Source organism: Podarcis gaigeae, assembly GCF_964106915.1.
Source record: "Podarcis gaigeae genome assembly, chromosome: 8".
Taxonomy (NCBI): Eukaryota; Metazoa; Chordata; class Lepidosauria; order Squamata; family Lacertidae; genus Podarcis; species Podarcis gaigeae.
The window spans coordinates 66,289,982-66,296,494 of record NC_139684.1 but is presented as its reverse complement, the minus strand read 5'-3'; the positions used below and the strand labels follow the sequence as shown (position 1 = coordinate 66,296,494).

Genomic DNA, 6,513 nt, shown 5'->3' with positions numbered 1-6,513 from the left:
CTGTCAGAGGCCTGTGGAAAACCTGCAAGCTGGATTCGAGCGCAAGAGCACTCTCCCCATCCTGTGGCTTCCAGCCACTGATATCCAGAAGAGCACAACCATAATGGCTAGTAGCCATTGACAACCCTCTCCTCCACATAATCAAATAATTTATCCGCCCTCCAACCCAGCTGTTAAATATCTTGGTTCTGGCAACATGGAGACAGAAAACTTGAGGAGACAATTGTATTTCCTCCTTGCAAATTCCTTTCAAAACACCCACACACACAAGCCAGGGGAAATAAACGAGTGGTTTCTTCTCAGAGTATTAAGCTTGAGCTCCCCTGTCGTCTTCTGCAAAACAGCTTCTGTGAAACAACGGTGTTCAAAACAGGACTGAGCTGAAGTTTTCAGGAGGCTGCTGTATTAGGGCAAATGGGGCATTGCCTCACAAACTTTAGTCTCCTGTCAGACAACCCCCATCTGCCTGCATTCTTACTTACCAGTCCAGAGGATGGTGCTGGTTATAAGCTTCCTCCTCCTTAGTTTCAGTGTTACACTTGTAGAACTCAGATAACAACAACAACAACAACAACAACAACAACAACAACAACAACAACTTTATTATTTATACTCCGCCCATCCGGCTAGGTTTCCCCAGCCTCTCTGGGCGGCTTCCGACACAATATTAAAATACAACGATTCATCAAATGTTAAAAGCTTCCCTAAACAGGGCTGCCTTCAGATGTCTTCTAAAAGTCAGATAGTTTATTTCTTTGACATCTGATAGGAGGGCGTTCCACAGGGCGGGTGCCACTACCAAGAAGGCCCTCTGCCTGGTTCCTGTAACTTCGCTTTTCACAGTGAGGGAACCACCAGAAGGCCCTCGTTGCTGGACCTCAGTGTCCTCAGCTGAAAGATGGGGGTGGAGATGCTCCTTCAGGTATTCTGGGCTGAGGCCATTTAGGGCTTTAACGGTCAGCACCAACGCTTTGAATTGTGCCTGGAAATGTACTGGGAGCCAATGTAGGTCTTTCAGGACCGGTGTTATGTGGTCTGGTCCGGAGAATGATGAGGACAAAGCTAGAATTAGTTGGTTTTGCCTATCACTGGCTCTGGCGCCACCTACTGTTCAGCTCCCTGCCTTCCACCCTACCAGTCCCAACGGGCACAGCTCTACCTGTGTGTGAGCAGGGTGGCAGCAGGGGGGATGATTTTGAGGGGGAGGAGGAAAAACCAGTATTCTTATTTTATTTTGGAGGATGGTAGCCTCTTGTTTAGACAACTTTTCCATGGTCTGGAGTTGCTGGGAGACAGTGGTCAACTATATCATGATAGCACCCATCTCATCAGCCCATTGTGTAGGAATTGCAGCTCTGATACTGTGCTGAAGCAGTGTGTCAGCTTTTTGTCAAAGGAGGGGAAAGGTGTGTATGTGTGGGAGCTACCTACTCTTACCTTAGTAAGGTCCCCTGAATTGTATTTGATTTTGGCCTAAAATAAAAATTGCAGCCTGCAAAAGGGACCACGAAAGAGATGCCACATTTGAAGCTCTTTGCCAGTTGCTGGTTCCCCTCCTGTCCAACCTTATGATTACAGCCAAATGTATGAGTCTCCTTCTTCCTAATTCTGGTATATACACAGTGTCCTTTGAACTGGAACTCGGAGCATTTCCAAGTTAGAACAGCTGGCTTTTTTAATGACCTCTGGAGGCAAAAGTGGTCAGTTTCCTATTCTGCTGTAATGAGGTATAAAGAATATGATCATACGGGACGTTCTCTGAATCCGCAGCTAATTAACATCTTCTCCTTTCTTGCACGGGCTGTCCCTTAATGGCTGAGGTTAGGCACTCATATCCCATTGAATGTGCAGACAAGCCCCAAACCATTTGACTACAGCAGGTTAGAAAGGAGAGAGAGAGAGAGAGAGAGAGAGAGAGAGAGAGAGAGTGTGTCATAGGGAGGACTGTATGGCCTCTTGTATTTTAATGGCCTCCCTTAGGGATTACATAAGTGCCCACAATGGACTCCTGAGAGCTACTTTTTTCCTAAGTAAAAGCAACATGGGGATTTAGCAGTTTTGCAGTGCAAAAGTAATCCTTTCCCCACCCACTACTTTTCCACTCTAAGTTGCTGCTTCATGAAGCTGGAAATTGTGTTCAGCAAAAAGCAGTATTAAACTCTCCTTTCATTTTGTCAGCCCATGAAAACACATTGGTTTCATTACTCACAATCATTGTTGATACCCTCCTCTTCATCATCCTCTTCCTGCAGCAGCCAATGTGATTTCAGTGGCCACTTCTGGTAGACCCCATTTAATTTTCCCACAATGCCTCAGGCCAAACAGCATTCACTAGCGCCCATTTGTAGCATACTACTGCTGCTGCTGCTACTACTACTACTACTACTACTACTAATTTTATTATTTATACCCTGCCCATCTGGCTGGGTTTCCCCAGCTACTCTGGGCGGCTCCCAACAGAATATTAACAATATGATAAACATCTGTATTGTTTTAACACTCGATTGGGAGCTGCCCAGAGTGGCTGAGGAAACTCAGCCAGATGGGCAGGGTATAAATAATAAATTATTATTATTATTATTATTATTATTATTATTATTATCATCATCATCATCATCATCATCATCAAACATTAAAAACTTCCCTAAACAGGGTTGCCGTCAGATGTCTTCTAAAAGTTAGATAGTTGTATATTTCCTTGACGTCTGATGGGAAGGCGTTCCACAGGGCAGGTGCCACTACCGAGAAGGCCCTCTGCCTGATAGCATCCTTTGGCTACTCTTGATATTTGCTTTGGAATGAATGGAAATCGAATCTGAATGCTTGAACGAGCCTCATTTGGTTTAAGTTTTCATCCATGCCAATATGACTGCATACCCATACTGAAAATAGCAGCTGTCAGGATTTTCTTCACATAAGCTTGAGCTGAACAAGGAGTCAGGTTCTTATGACATGCGATCATAAATGTGGAGAGGCTGAGATTCTATGGCTTTCCATACTGAAGAAATCTAAGGACACCCACGTACCCACACCCCTCTCCATTAGCTATAGAGAACACCCAAATTACCCAGCTCTAACTTTTCCATGTTAGCCTTACTAACATTGCAGCTCTTAATTCGTTGCTCAGCCAACCCCATTTTCCCCAGCAGTTTTCAAGATCAGACAATGGCGGCACGATGCAGCTTTGTCTGCTGGAGCCTTTTTATTAAATCCCTCAATTTATCCACTCTTTTTTCTCTGCATGATTTAATAAAGTACCATCTAGGCTACATTTCAAGCACTTTATTAAAGGCAGAAGGAGCTGAGAGAGCAGGCGGCAGCCTCCTTGTGCGGAGAAGCTCTTGCAGCATATGTAATTCTGAATTAGGCCTAATGGAACCGCATCCTGAATACCAGGGACCAATCAAGGTGAAACGCTTGCAAGTTCAGCGGCTCCTGCAGCAGACCAGCCATTAATCCTGGGATAAGATACTCTCAGGTACGCCTCAGCTGCCATAATACACAGGCTCATTTCTCTCTGAGGCTCCTTGTACTGAAGCAACATTGCCTGTGGTGCTGCCCGGGGCAAGATTTTGGTGCAAAAGTAGTACTTGCTCTTCTGTAGGGGGGGACACTAAGATGTTGCTTCAGCAGCCCTTGCTCTCAGACTAGGGCTTATATAGAAGCTCTGTTGCACTCGCAAGCTCCAACTTCACTGAGAGGTGCCTCTTCATTTAAAGGACTCCAACCTTACTCTTTACTCTGGCAAAGGAAATGGGTGGGGTTCAGCCAAGCTGTCGCGTGCGTAAAACAAGGACTGCCCATGCAATGGGACTTTAACCCCTTCTTCTTGCCCCCTTGATTTGCTCTGCAGGGTTGGAAGGGGGAACCCAGGACATGTTTAGGGGGTGTACCAGGGGGAGGAGAGAGAGAGAGAGAAGTCCTGTTGCACAAATGAGCCTTGCTCCAACTCGCATACCCCACATAACGCTAATTTGAATTCCATCTACTGGACCCAGGATAGTCATGCTCAGTGCCTTTTTTTTCTGGGGGAACGCAGGGGTACACATACCCCTAGACATTTTGTGAATCTAAGTTTGGCCTCATTGAGGGGCATTATTTCAATATGAGTAGGAAAATGAGAGTTGTTGTTGTTTAGTCGTTTAGTCGTGTCCGACTCTTTGTGACCCCATGGACCAGAGAACGCCAGGCACCTCTGTCCTCCACTGCCTCCCGCAGTTTGGTCAAACTCATGCTGGTAACCTCGAAAACACTATCCAACCATCTCATCCTCTGCCGTCCCCTTCTCCTTGTGCCCTCCATCTTTCCCAACATCAGGGTCTTCTCCAGGGAGTCTTCTCTTCTCATGAGGTGGCCAAAGTACTGGAGCCTCAGCTTCACAATCTGTCCTTCCAGTGAGCACTCAGGGTTGATTTCCTTCAGTATGGAGAGGTTTGATCTTCTTGCAGTCCATGGGACTTTCAAGAGTCTCCTCCAGCACCATAATTCAAAAGCATCAATTCTTCGGCGATCAGCCTTCTTTATGGTCCAGCTCTCACTTCCATACATCACTACTGGGAAAACCATAGCTTTAACTATACGAACCATTGTTGGCAAGGTGATGTCTCTACTTCTCAAGATGCTGTCTAGGCCTGTCATTGCCCTTCTCCCAAGAAGCAGGCGTCTTTTAATTTCGTGGCTGCTGTCACCATCTGCAGTGATCATTGAGCCCAAGAAAGTAAAATCTCTCACTACCTCCATTTCTTCCCCTTCTATTTGCCAGGAGGTGATGGGACCAGTGGCCATGATCTTCGTTTTTTTGATGTTGAGCTTCAGACCATATTTTGCGCTCTCCTCTTTCACCCTCATTAAAAGGTTCTTTAATTCCTCCTCACTTTCTGCCATCAAGGTTGTGTCATCTGCATATCTGAGGTTGTTGATATTTCTTCCGTCAATCTTAATTCTGGCTAGGGATTCATCCAGCCCAGCCTTTCACATGATGAATTCTGCATATAAGTTAAATAAGCAGGGAGACAAAATACAGCCTTGTCGTACTCCTTTCCCAATTTTGAACCAATCAGTTGTTCCATATCCAGTTCTAACTGTAGCTTCTTGTCCCACATAGAGATTTCTCAGGAGACAGATGAGGTGATCTGGCACTCCCATTTCTTTAAGAACTTGCCATAGTTTGCCGTGGTCGACACAGTCAAAGGCTTTTGCATAGTCAATGAAGCAGAAGTAGATGTCTTTCTGGAACTCTCTAGCTTTCTCCATAATCCAGCGCACGTTTGCAATTTGGTCTCTGGTTCCTCTGCCTCTTCTAAATCCAGCTTGCACTTCTGGGAGTTCTCGGTCCACATACTGCTTGAGCCTTCCTTGTAGAATTTTAAGCATAACCTTGCTAGCGTGTGAAATGAGTGCAATTGTGCGGTAGTTGGAGCATTCTTTGGCACTGCCCTTCTTTGGGATTGGGATGTAGACTGATCTTCTCCAATTTTCTGGCCACTGCTGAGTTTTCCAAACTTGCTGGCATATTGAGTGTAGCACCTTAACAGCATCATCTTTTAAAATTTTAAATAGTTCAGCTGGAATACCATCACTTCCACTGGCCTTGTTATTTGCAGTGCTTTCTAAGGCCCATTTGACTTCACTTTCCAGCATGTCTGGCTCAAGGTCAGCAACCACACTACCTGGGGTATACGAGACATCCATTTCTTTCTGGTATAATTCCTCTGTGTATTCTTGCCACCTCTTCTTGATGTCTTCTGCTTCTGTTAGGTCCTTTCCACTTTTGTCCTTTATTATGGAAATCTTTGTACAAAATGTTCCTTTCATATCTCCAATTTTCTTGAACAGATCTCTGGTTCTTCCCATTCTATTGCTTTCCTCTATTTCTTTGCATTGCTCGTTTAAGAAGGTCTTTTTGTCTCTCCTTGCTATCCTGGAGGAGGAACCGGCAAGCCACTCCAGTATCCCTGCCAAGAAAACTCCATGGACAAAGACAACAGGCATATAAAAATGAGAGTACCCCTAAACATTTTTAAAAGAAATGCTTATTAATTTTAGTGGGTGACCACTTGAGTAAAGACAGGCGTTGGAGAGAACCTCCCATCTCTTAATCCTAATGCTACAGTTCTAGTCCACTGAGGCAGCTGTATCATAGACTAAACCTTAAAGGTTTTGTAGGATTACGATCATTCTGTCTTGACCTCCACAATTTAGATTGCTTGTAGAAGGAAGAACATTGTTCTCTTTTTTCTTCTTTCCAGTATTTTTGCTCTATCCAGGAAATAATACAAACAGCTCAAGGCAGATTAGTCAGCAAGCAGCTTTCCGTCTGTTAGATAGACTTGGATCTGTTGTTGAGATCATGCAGTGAACCCTTTAGAAGATATGGAAGCCTTGTCAGCTGCTTTGATATTGATACTGCTCTGACTGTTCATGTGGCTGGTATTATGTGGGGATGCTGTGTGTCACAGTTTTTCCTAGGGATTCACAATTGCAAATGTGCGTTTAGAGAAAAATGTTCCTAAT

The 6,513-nt window shown here is 44.8% G+C and overlaps 1 long non-coding RNA gene across 1 annotated transcript in view; it reads right to left on the bottom strand.

Moving 5' to 3' along the window:
• Positions 1-4,784: 4,784 nt before the first annotated feature.
• LOC310850013 overlaps positions 4,785-6,513 on the bottom strand; it is a 38,367-nt gene continuing 36,638 nt past the window's right edge. The window contains exon 3 of the long non-coding RNA XR_014567199.1: positions 4,785-4,898. This is a non-coding gene — a long non-coding RNA (uncharacterized lncRNA). The remainder of the gene's footprint in view (positions 4,899-6,513) is intronic.